This window comes from Ambystoma mexicanum, chromosome 2p (genome assembly GCF_040938575.1).
Source record: "Ambystoma mexicanum isolate Mex_15411 chromosome 2p, UKY_AmexF1_1, whole genome shotgun sequence".
NCBI lineage: Eukaryota > Metazoa > Chordata > Amphibia > Caudata > Ambystomatidae > Ambystoma > Ambystoma mexicanum.
The window spans coordinates 477,015,458-477,035,907 of NC_090923.1; the positions used below are offsets into that span (position 1 = coordinate 477,015,458).

General features: G+C 46.3%; 1 protein-coding gene across 5 annotated transcripts in view; it reads right to left on the reverse strand.

The window, feature by feature from the left end:
• The window catches only part of ATRIP (ATR interacting protein), a 1,393,117-nt gene that overhangs the window by 1,265,212 nt on the left and 107,455 nt on the right, over window positions 1–20,450 (reverse strand). The gene's annotated exons all lie outside the window — the stretch shown is intronic.

A 20,450-nucleotide genomic window follows, 5' to 3' on the forward strand; every position in this document is an offset into this window, starting at 1 on the left:
AACACAGACTTCATGGACTCCCCTCCAAGATCATATCAGACAGAGGACCTCAATACATTTCTCAGTTTTGGAAACACTTATGCCGAATACAAGGGATCAACGCGCCCTCTCCTCGGGTTATCATCCACAGACTAACGGAGCTACTGAACGTGTGAACCAAACCCTAGAGCAATATCTTCGTTGCTTCACTACCATGGTACAGGACGATTGGTCACTCTTAATACCTGTGGCTGAATTCACCTACAACAATTCGGATCACTCTGTGGTCAAGACCAGCCCTTTATTTTGCAGCCAAGGATTTCACCCTTTGGTTCTACCTTCCATTCTCCCACATCCTACGCCAGTACCTACAGTCGACTCCTGGATTGAAACTCTTATCAATATACACAAGGAAGCCAAAGAACACTTAGAAAGGGCCCGAACTCACACCAAGCATTATGCAGACTCCAAAAGAAGACCCGGACCCTCCTATGCAGTGGGTGATAAAGTCTGGCTATCCTCGAAACTACTGCCTCGACATTTACGACCAAATAAGTTGGCTCCCTGGTACTATGGTCCCTTTTCCATAAAGGAAATCATAAACCCAGTGGCTTTCCGACTCCATCCAGTCCTCCCGGACTGCCTTTAGGCCTAACCCTGTAATTGTTAACGACCAGCTGGAATACGAAGTGTCCAGGATTTGTGACTCCAGGTACAAACGTGGTCAGCTCCAATTCCTGGTTGAGTGGATGGGTACCCCCCCTAGTGAACGCACCTGGGAACCAATCTCAAACCTAAATGCCCCCAGATTACTCAGAAGCTATCATTTCATACACCCGGGCAAACCCGGAGGGACAGGTCTTCGGAGGAGGCATGCTGTCATGAACCGTCGGACGCGTCCCTTCTGGACTTCCTGGTCCCCGACACATCGGGGCTTGCACTCTGCAGTACTCCCAACATGGCCGTCAAACACGGAACGTTGTTTACCAGCTTCCGCGTCAGACGTAGCACGTTCTATAAATAAGCCACGCCCCCGTGGCCCTGCGCGTCTCAACGCTACCACTTTCTGTGGCTAGACGTGTGCTGCCGTAGTTCGCTCTCGCTGACTTCATTGATTCCTGGCCCCTATTTTTTCCCTTCCTCATTCATTCCTTCCTCATACTTCCTGTATCCCAGACCTCCGTGTACCCGTCTCCAAGTACACTCTTCATCGCTTCCAGGATTTCCCGGACATTCTGAACGTTCCAGGAGTCGAACGCTGAACGCACGGTGGAACCCGAAGACGTTCGCACTGGGTTATACAAGACCCGATCTGTGCGCAAGAAGACTCCTTCAAAGAACTCCAGTAAACAACATAGACAGGTGAGAAGGGGGGAAACCTGCGACACCTGTCTGACCATTTTATTGTGACATGTCAGATATACTGCTCGTGGGTTAGTCCGTTTTCTCTCACAGTGATCTGTCCGTGAGAAAGTGTTCATGACGAAAAAGGGGGGGTTGAGATCCTACTTGGTACGAAGTGTTACAGGGGAGGGGATACCGCATCTCACCGTCGAGTGTCCCACTTCCACTCACTGAAGACACCTCATCCAGTTGATCCTCCCGCACTGGTCCGCCCCCAGGAACTGGATCCAAAAGTGATGGCTGTGTCCTGGCCACCTGGATGACAGATCCCCGGGGACTAGCGGGTGAGACACCTTCAGGTTTCTCACAGAGGTGTAATACGAGACCGTTTAGAGAGGCCCCCCTACACCCTTCTAAAGCCACACTGGTGAACATCCCAATTACCACTCCACAGGGCCCATCTATCCAGTTCTTGTAATACTAGTGCCATGAAGATCTTGTTCGAAGTATTAAGTAAAGCTAAGGCCCGATAGTTTGACAGTTCTTGCCTGTCCCCCTTTTTATAGATTGGAACTAGAAGTGACAGTTTTCAAGTAGTTGGGGAGAATTGAGTTTTTAATATATTTCTAAACAGGTTATAGAGAATAGACACCCATAAACTTGGATTTCCCTTTAAGGTGGTGTTCAAGAGGCCATAAGGGTCAGAGGCTCTTGAGCGAATGGCTTTTTTTTTTTTTTTTTTTTAAAAAAAGGGTTCAGAATACCATTATAGTCAAAGTCTAGTTGCCATGAAGACTTTGTACTAGTGTCCTATAAAGACTCAAAAAGGAGAGACTGGTCGTAGATTTTAGAGAAATGGGCTCTCCAAACCGATTGCGTGATAGAAATAATTGGTTCTGCATCTCTATGAAGTAGGGTGACTATGGCATTTAACTCAGTGTTTAAAAGGCCTACTTTTTTATTTTTAACAGAAGAATTTAGAATCAGATTAATCTCTCAAATGTCGTGAACATCAGTGAAGTTGCCCTTTTTTTTTCCAAGCTGGATGGTTTCATCATAGCTGCAGCGCACCAGTGAATTTTATCATGCAACTCATCATTCTATTGAGAAGAACAGCATAGTCATTCAAATCTAATAATCAATTGTTGCAATCGACCGAGTCCAGGTAAGTCACTCAGACTCTTACTAAAATTACCCATTATCATCCTAGGCCTCCAGCTCAGTCTATTTGCTCTTGCGTTAATGTGTATGTAGGCAGACAATGTTTTCACAATAGTGTCTGGAATGTCTAGATGTAAGGTTAAATGCAGATCAAAATTATCAATAGCCGTGTGTCTATTTTTAAACTAGCACACCGCTCAAAAATCTATTTGGTTAAGAAATATGTTATCCAAAGTTGATGACTATCCACACCTACGCCATGTGGGTCGAGCGGGGATATCATTTGGAATGTTGCCATTAACTATGAATAAACCCCATATATTCATCAGATACATAATGAAATGACCATGCCACGCATAGTAGGATCAATGGTTTCGTTAAAGGCGGAGTAGGGGCTTAGTTAGACAATTTTAGTTGTCCAGACAGTGTGTGTTAAAATCATCTGTTAAGTTAATGAGCCCATTGCCTTCATTGAAGAAATTAGATAGAGGTGCTCTAGAGGAGTTCCAATACACATTAATAAATAAGCATTCACATTGTGAAGCGTCTGTCGATGATTTCTAAGTAAGTATGAGCAACAGAAAATCAGCTAAGTCCATTCGAGATTTTACACATACAACTTTAAGGGTCGATCTTGTGCCTATAAGGGGTAGCTTTTAAGCCCTTTTTGGGCAGCATCATGAAACACGTTAAATCCATGTAAAAGTGATCAATTAGCCACGCTTCTTGTAAAAAAAAAAAATAAATAAAATAGATCATAATTTGACAGATTTAATTTACACATATTTGAGTTAAAAAGATGAATGGCCGCTCGTATTACATGAAAGTAAAGATAATTGATCAAAGTAATTCTCAACACATTTGCTTGTTCATGTCATTAGGGAAGTGCAGTGCTGAAGTTATACTCTACTAATCTCGCTCTTGAGGTGGGATAGAGGCGTCAAGAGATGGCCAGGATACCACTGATCTAGAACAAGAAGCAGTGGTCCAGGTCGTGGTGCATAGGAAGCAAAAGCTGTTTGTGAACGGAACACTGAAGAAAAGACACCGGCAGCGGCATGACAGAACGGAGAAGATCAAAGGAGAACAATTAATCGTAGAGCAATGGAAGGAAGAAAGCATGGTTTGTTCGACATAGACCAAATGAAGGGGGTAGGGTAGAACAACAATGTCGAGGGCATACATGGTCACAGGCGGCTGATGGCCGCGAGTCCTCGGAAGATGGGGTTAGAGAAGACCGGAACCGAAGCCTTCCGGCCGTACCCGCTCCCCTATACCCGAGAAATATACTCTCATGTCGGCAGGGTAACATCAATCAGACCAGTTATGCTCCCCAACAGCCGGTGGATTACCATCGAGCAGTTCCCTTCACATGGCAGTGGAAAGCCGCGACAGAGAAAAACGTGGGAGTACCGGATTACGGAGAACCCCGCCAATGCTCACCTTTCATTTCTCGTTGCAGAGGTCCAGCGGCTGCGGCGATGTCGGCTCACGTGGAGGCCGGCGTTCCTTTCGGTTGCGCGGGCTTGGCGGACCAGGCATGGAGGCAACCTTCGTTACGAGAGAAAGGGGGCGGGGCTTATGGGAACTTTTATAGACTACCTGAACAACACCTCCTTGATTGGTCCACAACACTCCAGCCCCTATATAAGGTGGAGACAAATGACAGACGGTGTGTGTCTTCTCCATTTCCTTGCAGGAACCCGAGAGAGAAGGAGCACCCGAGACGCTGTGGGCTTATGAGAACTAGCTACACCTTTGTGAAGCCTCATCCTTACTACAGAAGAAAGAAGTAATCTTTATTAAGAACCTTTTAAGTTGAAGCAGTTATCTCTGCATCCTGAATAAAGGATTTATTTTTGGTTCAACAATCCTTGCTGCCAGATCTCTCATTTACACTGTTACACTCCAAAGCATCCGGCGTGTTCGCATGCAGGATGACTCGTATGGCCAGGCCCATGTGGCACTGGGGTGCAATATTAGCTAGAATACTGTATCATATTTATATATTTAATTTATTTATTTTAATTCTTGTAATGCGCCAACATGCCCGTAGGCCTCAGTGCACACATAAAACTGGACGAACAAACAGACACACATGGCAAAGAAAGAAGAAGGGTCAAAGAGTGATTGCAGATTGAAGTGGGTTTTTACGGCACGTTTGAATACAGTGTAGTTCTGAATCTGCCGCATCTGGGCTGGAAGTTTGTTCCATAGAAGGGGACCTTGAGCATCAAGAGTGGTACCTCCAAATTTGGCTGTCCTGTATTTTGGGTGCTTGACAATAGTGGGCGAGGATGAACGAAGGTTCCTCGTGTTGGGTTTAATGCTAACACGGGCTGACACGTAAGTAGGGCTACAGAGGCTGAGGCATTTGTGGGTCGTGGTCAGTATCTTGTGCGTTATCCGATGTTTAACGGGAAGCCAGTGAAGTTTTTTTCCTGAAAGTGGAGATGTGTGTACGACGGGACTGATTGAAAATATTACGCACAGCATTATTCTGAGCCACTTGTAATGATTGGATGTTGGAGGCTGTGGTGCCCGCTAGAAGGCTGTTGCAATAATCCAATCTTGAATTGATCAATGCAGTGGACAGAAGGACACAGTTTTCTTCCGAAATGAATGGTCGAATATAGCCTATTCTTTTATTTATGAGACCGCAGCTAGGATTTAATGCTTGAGACATGGGACTTCATAGAGAGTTCTTCGTCAAGAACGACGCCCAGGGTCTCGACTTTCTTCTGGACAAGAATGGTATTGTTGGCAATATGGAAACTAGCATATTTGGAGTCAAGTTTCGCTGGAGTGTTTTTATATGCCACGATGAGGAGTTCAGTGTTTTGTCGTTCAGGGCAAGAGAATTGCAGGCCATCCAGTCTTGTATGGTGTAGAAATCAAGACCCGGACCAGGTTGAGGTTGCTGAAATTATATTTTATTCTTGTGACATTAACCAAAGAAAGTATAGTCCATGAACTCCTTGAGAGTTACTTCACTCTTAGGCAGCCTTCCAGGGACGTGACTTAATCCTCCTAAGCCTCCTTGGTGTCCGGATAGGCCCACCAGTTGTTCCTTCTCTCCTCGTCCTCTCTGTATGACTAGGAAAATCAACAACAAACGGTGGATTAGTTCCCGGGCTTTTATGTGATGTGAGTGGCTTACTTCCCCCCCCCCCCCCCAATGGAAACCTCCCCTGTCAATCTGGCTTCCCATTGGCTGGTATTGCCATGTCCCGCCTCCTTTAAAGGCTGCCGTTTCCTTCCAAAGCGCCTGGTTCCACTGCCTGTCAGGAGAGACCTGTTCCCAGGCAACTCCGTCCCGTGAGCCCCTCCCCCCCTTTGAAGACTCTCCCTCCTGCCATGTGGGCTTGTGCATCCGGCTGCTCCAGAGTGGGCCGCCTCGTCGAGCAAGCCGTCTCTCCCTCCGCTCCCTTCCCGGCGGTGAGAGACGCTCGGCTGGCCGTGCGGGTCGGCTCTCCGCGACTACCCGCGTTTCCCGCGGGTTCGCTGCCACCAGCCCGGACCCCGGGCTGTAAGCCTCGACGTCACCCCTGGCGGGTTCAGGTAAGGCTGGGCGGGAGGGGGCCGCGCTTTCCGTCTCGCGGCCCGCTGCCGCGATCCTGTGGAGTCCCGGGAAGGACAGGTGGGATGGGGCAGCGCTGTCCGCATCTTGGACCGCTGCCGCGACCCTGCGGAGTCCCGCTACCCCTCCCGCTACCCCTTCCACTCCGGGTCCCGCCTCACATCTCCCCATCACAAACCCTGGCCGATTGGGAAAGGGAGCCTTCCTGGACAGATAGTCAGCCACCAGCTGGAAACCCGCAGGTTTGTGTAGGGTAAGGAAATCGAACGGTTGCAGAGACAGGAACCATCGAAGCACTCGCTGGTTGGTATCCTTATGTCTTGCGAGCCACTGTAAGGGGGCATGGTCGGTATACAACGTAAAGCAGCGACCCAAGAGATAATATCTGAGGGTCTCCACCGCCCACTTGATGGCCAAACACTCCTTCTCAATAGTGGAATAGGCCTCCTCGTGTGGTATGAGCTTCCTGCTCACGAAACAGACGGGTACTGGGTTCGAAGTGATCCTCTGCTTCAGGACATCGATCGCTTCCAAAGCAGCGGTGTTCCTGGTCAAATCAGGAGACCCTTTGTTCCTCAAAGCGTCAGTTAGTGGAGCTGCCACCGAGGAGAAATCTGGGATAAATCTACGGTAGTAGCCTATTAAACCCAAAAAGTCACAGATCTGTTTCTTCGTGGATGGAGTAGGAATCTCGTGAATGGCCCTGATCTTCGAGAATTGGGGTCGTAACGTGCCTCCACCTACCAGGTGTCCCAGATATTTCGTCTCGTGTGCCCCTATCACCGTTTTCTTTGGATCAATGTGTAGGCCTTCCTTAAATAACTCAGACACCACCTGTTCCAAGTGGTGTAAATGGTCCATCCAGGTCGTGCTATACACGACGATGTCGTCTAAGTAAGCCGCAGCATAATTCTCATGGGGACGTAGTACGACATCCATCAGTCTCTGGAAGGTGGCTGGTGCATCGTGTAGACCGAATGGCAAAACCTTGAATTGATATAGACCTTGGGGAGTTTTAAAGGCAGTCTTTTCCCAGTCCGTGGATTTCAAGGGGATCTGCCAGTAGCCTTTGGTTAGGTCTAGCGTACTTAGGAAATTGGCGGATCCGAGCCTTTCCAACAGTTCGTCCATTCGTGGCATAGGATATGCTTCGTAACTGGAAATCGAATTTAATTGTCGGTAATCCATACAAAACCTAAATTGTACCGTCGGGCTTTGGTACCAACACAATCGGGGAGGACGATGGGCTGATTGATGGTTCGATTATATCCATGCCGAGCATCTCTTCCACTTCGTTTCGGATAACCAGCCTTCTTGCTTCTGGAATACGATGGGGCCTTAGCCTAACAATCTGTCCGGGATCGGTTTTGATCTCATGTTCGATTAAATCTGTTCTCCCTGGTAAGGCCGAGAACGCGTCTCCAAAGGGTGACAGTCTGGTCAAAAGTTCTGACTTCATGGAAGGAGTCAAGATGGTTCCCCATTGCACGTCTTCCAGCTTGCCCTGTTCACGATTCACATTCTGTTCTGGAGGTATCCTCACCGGTATCCATTGTGGCTGCTAATACAGGTGCAGTCCATGCCTTTAGCAGGTTCACATGGTACACCTTGTCTGGTGTGGCTCGATCGGGTTGGTGGATCCGATACGTCACAGGGCTGAGTACCTCCTTAACTTCATAAGGACCTCCCCATCTGGCCAATAGTTTGTTAGTACTGGTGGGTAGTAGGATTAGTACTTGGTCTCCTATTCAGGAAGTTCTCATCCGACTTCCTTTGTTATAGTTTTTCTCCTGGTTTGTCTGTGCGTGTCCCAGATACGTCTCGGCCATCGAGCGGAGTGCTGTCAGATGTTCCTTCAACTCTTCGGTGTACTCGGTTAAAGAGATCTCATCCGAAGTCTCCCATTCTTCTTTTACAAGATCCAGGATAGTTCGGGGTTGTCTTCCGAAAAGGAGCTCAAATGGAGAAAAGCCGGTAGACTACTGTGGGGTGTCGCGTAATACCATCAAGACCAAGGGCAATATGCGGTCCCAGTTCTTCCCATCTGGCCCGGTCACTCTCCGTATCATTTTCTTGATCGTCTTGTTGTACCTTTCGACAAGGCCATCAGTCTGGGGATGGTATACCGAGGTGCGTAACTGATGAATCTGCAGTCTTTCGCATACCTGCCGAAGTAAGGTGGACATAAAATTGGTCCCTTGGTCGGTGATAACTTCCGAGGGTAACCCCACTCTTGCGAAGAAGGGAATGAGCTGATCGCATAGTTGTCGGGCTGATGTTCCCTTCAAGGGAAATGCCTCCGGATACCGCGTAGCATAGTCAACAATGACTAGTAGATACTTGTATCCCCGGGACGCGGGTTCTATTGGTCCAACGATGTCCATGCCTATCCACTGAAAAGTAACGTTAATAAGGGGCATCTTCTGCAAAGGGGCTTTTGCTGGTAAGACGCCACTTGTTAGCTGGCAAGTGGGACACGCTTTACAGAACTGAGCTACTTCACCGTATATGCCTGGCCAGTAGAACCGTCTCAGGATATTCTGCAGCGTTTTCAGGGAGGCCATATGTCCGCCACAGGGGTGGTTGTGTGCCAGCTGCATTATGACCATTCTATGGGGTTTTGGTAATACCAGTTGTTCCTTTACATTCCCATCGTCCGCCTTAAATTTTCGGTACAATAGTCTGTGACGGAACAGAAAGCCAGGCCCTTTCGTTACGTCTGGATATTTCTCATTGGCCGCTCTCTCACGGGCTACCCGAAGGGTGGGATCAGTTAGGGTTTCCCCCCTCAGGGAGTCCTCATGATCCTCAGGTTTCCAGTTAATGGGTCGGGTCATGTAACTGGCTTGGCACCACTCTAGTCTATTCCGTCTTTTATGTCCGGGAGGGTTTCTAGAGTCACCTACGTTCGTGGTTCTGTTACTCCTTGCTCTTTCTTCATCTAGTGCTTTAACAAAGTGAGGCAGTTCTGTTCCCAGGACCACTGGGGTGGGTAGGGCAGGAAGAACGGCAGCCTTTAACCGAGTGGTTTCATGATTCACCTCTATCTGTATCTCCCTCATCGGGTATGTTTTTACGTCCCCATGTATACACTTTATAGGTATAGAAATGTTAGGTAAATTAGGGGTATTACTCACGGTGGGAGATATGGCTGTTTGTCTACTCCCGCTATCCAGAAGCGCCCGGGTCGGTCGTCCATCCACCCTTATATCCACGATGTATGGACCCGGGCTACGTACTTCCGGATGTGGCTTCATGTAGCCAATTTCCATAGGGTCTGTGGTCTTCCTTCAGGGGCATAATCGGGCAATGTGGCCCCATTCACTGCACTCAAAGCACTGGGGCTGTCGAAATCCCAGGATTATGGGTGCCTGTTTCTCCTCGTATCCAGTCTTCCTTTCTTCTGGTTTCCTGAAAACCTCCTCCGGTTGCCTCCATCTGGTGTGTGCCACTTTTAGGCCTTTTTGTACCTGATGTTCAATGCTTGGCGAGGTCATTCTTCCTGGTACACTTGTTGAGGGGAAGCGACTATACCCGGCCTTTTGGTAAGCCGACGCAATGTCCACGGCTTCCGCCAATGTAGGCCTGTGGTGTTGCCTAAACCATCTTTGCATTGGGCCAGGCAAGGCTTCTATGAACTGTTCCAGTATTATCTTATCCAGGAGGGGTTGGTTGGCTGGTGTGGGGGACTGCATCCATTTCTCTGTCAGATCTTTAATGCGGTAATATGGACTCTCTCCGCTTCTTAACTTGGTGTCCCTTAGCTGAATGCGATAGGCCTCCTCATCCAGGCCTAGACGGTCCAGTACGGCTGCTTTGATTTCCCCATATGGAGTGTTAGCATTGAGGTTCACAGCCTGATATGCACCCTGCATTACTCCAGATAACAGGGGAGCAACATACTGTCCCCAGCACTCAGGCGGCCATTGCGCATTTCTCGCAATCCTCTCGAAACTTGTGAAAAAAAAGGCCGGATCCTCCCCCTCCTTATACTTCTGGAGCAGGGTGGACGGCACCATGGGTTGGTTCCTCGTTCTGGCCACTGCATCTGTGAGTCTGGTAATATTCTCATGTTGTTTGTCCTGAGCCGTGGTCTGTAGGGTGCCCTGTAATGGGATGGCTTGCTGGAATGCCTGGCGGTCAGCCACTGCCTGTTGCAGCAATTAATACAGCTGCAAACGCAACTGCTGTTGGCCATCCGTCAGGGTTTTAATTAGGGTCTCCATCGCGTTGTCGGATATCCCACCTTCGTCGCCAATGTAGAAATCAAGACCCGGACCAGGTTGAGGTTGCTGAAATTATACTTTATTCTTGTGACATTAACCAAAGAAAGTATAGTCCATGAACTCCTTGAGAGTTACTTCACTCTTAGGCAGCCTTCCAGGGACGTGACTTAACCCTCCTAAGTCTCCTTGGTGTCCGGATAGGCCCACCAGTTGTTCCTTCTCTCATCGTCCTCACCGTATGACTAGGAAAAAAACAAACGGTGGATTAGTTCCCGGGCTTTTATGTGATGTGAGTGGCTTACCTTCCCCCCCAATGGAAACCTCCCCTGTCAATCTGGCTTCCCATTGGCTGGTATTGCCATGTCCCGCCTCCTTTAAAGGCTGCCGTTTCCTTCCAAAGCGCCTGATTCCACTGCCTGTCAGGAGAGACCTGTTCCCAGGCAACTCCGCCCCGTGAGCCCCCACCCCCCTTGGAAGACTCTTCCTCCTGCCATGTGGGCGTGTGCATCCAGCTGCTCCAGAGTGGGCCGCCTCGTCGAGCAAGCCGTCTCTCCCTCCGCTCCCTTCCCGGCGGTGAGAGACGCTTGGCGGGCCGTGCGGGTTGGCTCTCCGCGACTACCCGCGTTTCCCGCGGGTTTACCGCCACCAGCCTGGACCCCGGGATGTAAGCCTCGACGTCACCCCTGGCGGGTTCAGGTAAGGCTGGGCAGGAGGCGGCCGCGCTTTCCGTCTCGCGGCCCGCTGCCGCGATCCTGTGGAGTCCCGGGAAGGACAGGTGGGGTGGGGCAGCGCAGTCCGCATCGTGGCCCGCTGCCGCGACCCCGCGGAGTCCCGCTACCCCTTTCACTCCGGGTCCCGCCTCACATATGGCTTTGTATATTTTATTGATGGTTACTGTATCGCTGCTATACGAGCCACTCAGCTGTATGACCACCTGAGAATCATCAGCGTAGTTCGTGTATTGCACTCCTAATTTGTTTAAGAGGTCAAGAAGGGGGCGGATATAGAGATTGAAAAGCAGAGGTGATAGACAGGAGCCCTGAGGAACTCCGCATGTCTGAGATATTGGAGAAGATTGATTATCGCCAACACAGACCCTCACCATTCTGGGACCCAGAAAGGAAGCAATCCATCTGGATGCAATTACGGAGCAGTGGGCGACCTCTCCAAGCCTTGACACCAGTAAGCTGTGATCAACTAGGTCAAAAGCTGCAGGGAGGTCTAATAACATGAGCAGAGCAGCTTGATTATTATCAGCTATGCTAGCTAAGGTGGATTTGAGATCTAGCATTGCTGTCTCGGTCCCGTGACGAGCCCTGTAGCCCGATTGACGGGTACCCAAGATGTTATATTTTTCGACATGGGCTTGTAACTGTAGGTAGGCAAGTTTGTCAATTATCTTGAGAACATATGGTATGTTGGTGATGGGCCTGTAATTGTCGCTGTTCGCTGGGTCAAGATTTTCCTTTTTCAATAAGGGAGTAATCCACGCTGATTTTAACAGTTCCGGTACCAGGCCCTCATCAAAAGAGAGATTGACCAGTTTGGTAATCCATGGGACCAGAGTTTCTAAGGACTCCTTAAGAGTACTTTTGGGGCAGTCGTCAGCAGGACAAGACGTGTCTTTAAGGTCCTTTATGATTTTGAGTACTTCATCTTCGGTGTAATGTGTCAAAGAGAATTGAGGGATATTGTTTTCGCAAATATTGGGTAGAACAGTATTTTTGGGGGTTTGCAGGGATGTTACATTGCCTAGGGCTTTCTTTATTTTTTCTTTGTGAGAGTCATATATATGTACTAAATAGTGCCGACTTGCATCGCAGCAGACACACTGTGAGGAGAGGATGATCTGATTAAATAGGTGTCCTCCCCCTTTCAGAATGATAATCACGCCCGACCATGTGTATTGTCAAATAACCGCATACAATACTTTCTGTAGCTGTTATCCATCCACTCATGTGTGTAATGGTGGGGAAGTCTGTGCTCAACTGTTCTTTGCCCAATGCTATACATCCTGACACTGGAGCCCCTTGCAGTATTTCTGTGTCCATAGTTTGGTGAGGCTGGTATATGGGCGGTGAAGTCCAGATACCCGATTTCGCTGTATGCTGATGATGTACTTTTGTATCTATGCGAGCCAGAGCACAACTTGCCCATAGTCCTAGAGGTGTTAATTTTGCAGACATGTCCAGCATTATGTTATCGAAGAATAAATCCTGCATGTTTCCCTTGGCCAAACTGCAAGGACTTGTCGGACTTGGGCCTTCGATGGGACACCCGCGAGTGCTGATATACTGTTAGGGCTCTTGATGGGGTGATACGATCCTTGGGTTTCTGGTCTTGACTGCCCATGCCCATGATTGAGCGAGTCTCGACAGTAAATATGATCATACTACCTCGCCCACTCTATCATTTTGATCATATGCAATTTCTTATCCCTACTGGTTTTTCAGGAAGGTTGAATCCACCATCAAGGCCCCTTTTTTTGGGGAAAGGCCATCATAGTATTGCGATATCCACGCACTATCAAGTGGCCTGACTGGCCGGCAGAAGCAGAGCCTTGCAAGATACAGATGCTATTATATGACATTGAAGATGCCTGGAAACTGGCATCATGGCTATACAGTGGACTCTGTCCGCGGCAGGTACTGGCAGTTTGAAGGTTAGAACATTATGGGAGACAGACCTGGGCTAGAGTTGGAGGATAAAAAGTGGGAAACTGCATTACTTTTTGTTAAGCAAGTGTTTAGGAATGCGCAAATCTGATTGTTACAGCTCAACGTCCTACATCTAACATACATAACACCTGCTAGAGTTGCTAAATGTAACAGTCAAGCATAATCCGTGGTGTGGAAATGCTTTGGAAGATATGTTGCACATCTTCTGGAGCTGCCTGAAGGTGAAGGCTTTTTGAGGCATAGTTCAATTAACACATGAAAAAGCCAGCACATCCAGGTTCAAGTGGGCCCCGGCTGAATGCTTGCTGGGGATCTATGGTAGACCTAACAAAGTAAGACATGTAATTAATTTATGGATCTGGCATGTGTCCTTGCAAAAAGGAGAATTGCGCTTGCTTGGAAACAGATAGGAGGTCCGAACCATTTACTGCGGCTGAAAGGCATGCCGCGTGGAGAAATGCTGAGACTGTAGTTTGGCACATAACCATGCAAACGGGCCTTTGGGAGTGTACCACCAACATAGAGGTCTGGAATGTGCTCCTCTGAGCCATGTTTGGTCCAAATGATGACAAACCTCCATGAATGTCAAAATCCCTTCCTTATGTTGCCTTACCGATACATGGGGATGGTGTGGTTGACTCCCCCTTGTTGAATGGTGTCACTAGCCTGCGAGGATGGTGTAGTCCTGGGGGGAGCTGGTTTTGCCTTTATGTCCACCGAGTGGGAATGACTGCTTGGGGCACTTTGGATCGCGCTTAGAAAACCAATACAACACTGTAATTGTGAGATTGATTCCCAGTTTGTTTGTGGTTTTTGTTGCAGTTTAATCTCTACTATGACATCCTGTTATTCTTTCTATAATGTGATGATGCTTATATGCCAATAAACAGATTTTAAAATAAATGCCAAAATAAGTGCTGTCAGTGCTCCAGATAAGATTTCGAAGTGTATGTTACTCCCTCTTTTTTTAAAGTTGGGAGTACAATGATTTTTTAGGGAGTAAACGTGTAATTCCAATTCCCAATGGGAGTATTTTAAAAGCAGGTAAAATAACTGGAAAACGAAAATGTTTTAGTAATAATTATTTCTTTGCACCTAGTTATTCAGGCACATAAAAAGATACAGGTTTGCTTCTTCTCATCAGGCAGTAATAATAGTAGTTTCTTCCTCTGGTGCTACATGCACTATTGGTCTAAATATCCATGGAGCTTTGTGGTTGAAAGATATTTTTTAGTTGAGAGTATTTTTACTCTTTATTTTTAGTGAGTATTTGCCTATTTTTAGGGAGTAAAAGTGGCCGATACACCACTTATCTGAAGGCTGAGTGCTGTCACTCCAAGTTTCCCAATGTTGCCTTGATTGTTCAAATAAATATGCACCAATACAGAAGCCCTGGCGTACGGACCTCCAGGGTACAGGTGATGTACCTTGTAGTGTTTTATGAATATCAAATAGCCATATGGTGTTCACGTCTTTTTGCACATTCTGTATTTTGCTGCACTTGTTAAAAGCACCTTATTCATTTTTATCTGAATTCCTTTGCACATGCGATCAACAAAACAATACATTTAAGTATAATTTGTTCATGAGCATAATATATATATATATATATATATATATATATATATAATACGCACACACACACCTAATGATAAGAACAACAGAGCTTCTTGCAACGAATTCTCGACAGCCAGCCTAGAGTTTAAGTGAATAAGTACAAGGTATGATATGTTAGGGTATTTATAACGTGCTTAATACCCAGGAAGTTTCTAAGTGCGGACACAGGGATCGAACCTGTGTCGTCTTGCTTCCAAGGCGAGCGTGTTGCCCCCGAGATATCCTACCAAGACCAATTCTATTGTCCTCAATGAATTCTATCTCATCGACATCCGCTGAAGCAAGTATTTGCAAACGAGGAATACCTTAAACGAGTTGCAAGACATTGTGCCTATTTAGGACAATGCCCTCCCCAGATTTGAACAAAGGTTCTAAGGAGAGACTATAATGGGATGGGCCCTTTTTAAAAGAGAAGAAGCTTTAGAATCACAAGTTTTAATCACTGGAGCCAGGAAAGAGAGCGTCACTGTGCCTTCCCTTCTTCTAAAGTCTGAAAAGGAGGTTTAGGATCGGAGACAATTCTGGCAGCTTCAGTTATGTTGTGCTCTTCGGGCATGCGTACTAAAGGTTTGTGTACGTCGTCATCACTAGAAGTCAAAAGATTATCCAAAAGGTTTTCCTGGTTCTCCAACACTGTGCGTGATACAACAGGCTTCACTAACTGCTGTGCCCATCAAAGGCGTTAGGGCATGGGCCAGAGTTTTAGTAATAGAAGGTAGAGAATTATTTATTTATTTTAACATTTACAAAGCACGCTAAACCCTTAGGCATCAAGGCGCTGGTTACAATCATTTAACACATCTTAATTGATAAAGACAATAGGGTATGTACACAGATAAATGTTTGGGGAGGAGGGTTGTGTCGATCACCTCTAGGGCTAAATGGGAGAAAAGCATTGTTTTGAGCTGCTTGCCCAAAGCTTAATAGGAATTTTCCAGTCTCAGAGATGGTGGTACCGCGTTTCAGTTCTTGACGGCGATTACTGGGAAGCTAGTGCCACCTGCTCTTTGGAGTCTAAATCTAGTTTTAAATTTTAAAACGTGTATTTTTTATTGAAACTTCGATGGACACAACACAGGTATAATGCATTATGAAAGCCTGTGCTCAAGTCTGTGCTGTTTGCTGGACATTTACTCTACCGGACATGCCAGAACCTCGCTGGAAGCTCTGCAAAAGGACTATAAAAGGACTATTGCTCTGTAATTGGTATGATCATATAGTTGTACATATATACACATACATATATATATATACACACAGTGAATTACAGCGTTATTTTACTTTTACATAGGAGGCTACGTCCCCATTACCCAGAAGTCTACACAAAGCAAGGGCCGTACGCATCAGCATGCGCGCACCAAGCCCGTGCTTAAGTATGGGCTGTTTGTTGTTCGCTGGCTCACCGGCCCTTGGCCTAACTCAGTACGCCACTTCTTTTGTTTTCTGAAATTCGCACTTGTAATTGGATACTTCTTGCACGTACAGTAAACCTAAGCAAACAGCATCCACTGAAGCTTAAACTCGATTTAGTGGAGTCTCTTGACCAGAGCCCCACAAGTAAGTCAAATAAGTTTTGCCCTGAGCCGGTTGTGCTCGTTTACCTGTACTTTACTATACCATCCCTGATTACTGTTTCTTGTAACTTCTTTGTGTACGGATAAGATCATGGCAAGCGGCTTACGCAGTGGCCGCTGTATCGATTCAATGTTGCATACCATTACTAGCACTACAATCGATTCAATGGTATGCGCAGGCAGGTCTTTCTACATCGATCCTGTTTCATTTGAAGTTTCATCATTGCAATCTCCTAAACAGTGCACTGCTGAGTCTTCTACTCATGTAGTGCAGGTGCATTTTTCTGCATGCGGTACCATCGCTGTGTCTGGTGATATTGGTTTTTCGCAGAAAGATGACTTTATGCCCTTGAGAATCCGAAACGAATTGTAGGACAAAAATCTTGCTCAAAATCCCTTACCGTCGACTCTTTTTACAATGAGTCACTGAAGTCCGAGCTGGAAACTATGGCCGACCTAGACAGCCAAGTCTGACGCTCTATAAGTATGCTCACTCCCCTAGTTACAAGGGCTCCGGAAAAAGAGCTATACTCAAAACTGCATCAATATCTTGCTTCACCCTTAACTCATTTTAACATTTCCCCCAAAGATGCCGATATTAATAAGGAAACAATACCCAAACAATTCCTACATTCACCTGAAGTAACGCTACCATTAAACTACTCTTTTCATGATTCCCACACAAGGGCGAACTCCCCAGATATCAATGAAGGGAGTAGTCCGCACACATTCCCGGTGATCATCAGGATCTTAGATCTTCTTCATAAAGGTCATTTGTCCCATTTGGAACTTCGAAATGTTCCATGCGGCAAATCACCTGCAAAATTGATTGTATAGTGGGGTTTATATTGGCTTGGGAATCTATTATGAGGATAAAACAAGGACCCTCTAAGGCCTCGATTGCTATCCCTAGGCCACCCAATGTTGAAAAAGGGACTCAGATGTCGTCAGATATGCTCCCTTCCACTGCCACTATAAAATCACCCTCCCGCCTAAGCGACTTGAATGCTGCTGTGAATCCCTGTGCATCCAGTTCCGGGGTGAACTTAAAAGAACTGAAGTCCTCTATTGACAAATTAAAGTGTACTATCTCACTATTAAATAATAAGCCCATTCAACAACCGGAGTCTCCAGATAGTCCATCATTGCTTTTAAAGGCAATGGAACAGATTGACAAAGAAGTGAACCCTTGCTCTGACATTCAGGAGAGTACAGGTTTCATATCTCGTCGTTCAAAAAAGATGCACTAACAGGCTCTTAAACGGTATGCTAAAGGACGTAAAGAGGCTCTAATTGATACTAAGGTCAAACAAAATGATGCTAATTTGACACTGGATAGTAACTCTAAACCAACTTCAGTGTCCAAATGTCCTACTCCTTGTGGAAACTTAGAGGAGGAGCCCATAGATGTGGCCCAACTATCCAAAGAAAGCCAAGCCGCACTATTACCCTCTGTAATGAATATTGGTATAGCGACCCTTCCCGGAATGCAACAAAAGTCAGTCTCCTCAAATAGCCTCTTTCAAGACAAATATTAATTCTGCTAAAATCACACCATCTGGGTCGGTCCCCATGACAGCCATATAAAAGCTGAAAGGGGCAACTGAATGTATGGAATCCAGCAAGGAGGTACATGAATCTGCCACAAAACCTTCAAAAGAAAAAATGTAAACGCCTACTTTCCTGCGGTAGGAGTTGTACCACCGCTGTTCAATCACGTCCCGAAGAGCAAAAGCCTGAAGCACCCATCATGAACACTTCAGGCATATTACCTCAAATTCTAGAAAAAAGGAAATCTTACTCTGAAGTATGTTGGTGAATCCATTGCTAATGCTCCTGTTCCTTCTACCAATAAGACCTTCATAATAATTAACGGAGCTAGTAAAGTACGGATTTTATCTAATACTGTAAAGTCTCTTGATCTGTACAATCCAAAGGGCCAGGTGAGAAATGCCTCTTCAGCTCAAACTAGTAATAAGAATGATCAAATAATACAAATGCATGGACCTGGGGCATCTAAGGAATGTATCAATGCTATATCAAATGATGATAAGAGTGACCTTGACATTGAGCTTCTAGGAAACTTGAGAAAGGCTTTATACGCAGGAGTAATTTCCCCTGAAACAATAAATAATGCTCTTGCTGTAAAGCCCCCTCTTCCTTTATCAGCTCTGGTCGACCCGATTCCCTCGATACCCAAAACAGGCTTTTCCACGCTACAGTACTGCATTTCCTTGTTGGTAAACTCAGACATAATACCACCTCCTAAAGCTTAAGTAGCACATAAAGGGGCGTTTATAATCGACTTTGAAGGCAAGCCCGTAATCCTTGGATCAGCACGTATTAATCGCGCCCATCTCCTCGCATTACTATCACGAATCCCGCAATTAAGGATTCTTAAATCAGAGGATCTAACAAGAGTCTCATTGGCAAAAATGAACAACTACCGTACGATATGCTACCTTCCCTCTGAAGCAATATTGAAACTCTTTTGGTTATATCGTGACAAGATCAAGGAACAAGGGCTTTCTTTATTCACTTTCTTGAATGAAAACTCTGCTCAAGAATTAATATCATATCTTAGGGTAGTTGTAATTCCTAATGGGGGAAACTACCCAACATTCTAAAAAACCTCTAATGACACAAATCCCTCCATTGTCGAATTCAGCAGGGAAAAACAAAGATATGTCTTGGTTAGAACCTATGCTAACATTATTTTTGAACCCCAAAACTGAAGCATGCTCAGCATAGCCATTGTCAAGTAGTGAATTAAAGATCACTTCATGGAGATTCATGTGGGTTCCACAATTTACTTAAGTGATTTACTACTTTAAGTACCTTAGATCAACCTAACATCTTATTGTTTCAAGAAACTATGAAAACTAACATCCTCATTCTTTCAGGCTATACTACTTATTGTGCTCCTGCCAGTAGACTTAACTGTGGTCGTCTTTCTGGTGGCTTAGCAATTGCAATAAACAACAATATAAAAACAAAATCACAACTTGTTTGGGAATCACCCCATCTTTTGGGTGTCTGGTTGACATTGAACAATAAGAACTATGAATCGATCCTGTAAATCAGCTTATGTTAATGTTAAAGGAAATGTGTACCGCGCACTATCACCAGCGGAGTGGTCCCCTGGCGCCCCTGAAGGAGGAAGGGAGGGCGAGTTAGTGGGAGGAAGCTAGAAAAGTGCAAGAAAGCAGTGATGTGCTGTTGGCGGCCTCAGCCCGGTGGGTCCGTTGGCTGGGCCTGGGGTGTTTGCGGCCGGTAGTCGTTGTGTACTGTTGTGCTAGTCTATGTGTGTTTTTTGTTTTGTTGTTGCAGTGTAGTGAAGTTTGTGCGGTTTGTTGTGCTGTAGGTTTGTGGTTGTGTTTGGAGTTTGAGAGATGTCTGCAGAGGGGGGGAAATGGTTAGTGGAATTGGTTAGTTGGCATCTCTATCCTGAATTGACGTGTTGGGCTTGCGTAATCTCTCCAGATGGGACGGGGGCACCCTGCGCCTCTGTCCTGATCTGGGCCCGTCCGGCATTCAAGGTCCCTTTCACATCTCGCTCCCACCTCCACCAGCCTCCCTCACAACCCCACCTGTCCTCCCTACCCACTTATATGGCCGGTGAACCTGCCAATGTCCACAACTCAGTTAGTGTGGCGATTGGCAATATCCCGACAATTCCACAACACTGTGGTACCTAGTAGCAACTAAGGGGTGAGTGAAGATGTTCGGATGGGATTGGCTGGGGTTGTTAACTCCGTCTCTATGGGTGTTGCCTGTGTTCCATTCTACCCGGCGTCACCCATCCAGGTGCTGTGGGTGCTTCTCAGTGTCAGTGTCCTTTTCGGTTTAGTCATTCTTTTTCCTTTCTGTTGTTTCGGTTTTCAGTTTGAGTCTGTGGTGTTGAAGAGCCAGGTTTTTAGTAATTTTCGGTGATCTTTAGTGTTTCTTATTTATTTAGGGATGTTGTTCCAGGTTTTTCGGCTAAGTCGTAGAAGGAGGTGCCTCCAAGTTCGTTCATAAGGTATAGTTTTAATTCCAGGCAGATTTCGTTGCTTGACCGGAGGAGTCTCGTTGGCTTGTAGACTGTTATTTTCTTTTTTAGGAATTCGGCTCCATGTCCACAGATTGCCTTGTGCGTTATGCTGGAACCCTGTCAATATTCTATTAGAAACCATGCTAAATGAATTGGATAATTGCTTAGAAACATCTCTTCTTCTAATAGGCACCTGTGGATTATCATTGGTGGTGATTGGTCGGTCCTTTGCTTACTCTCACCCTAACAATAGTTCAA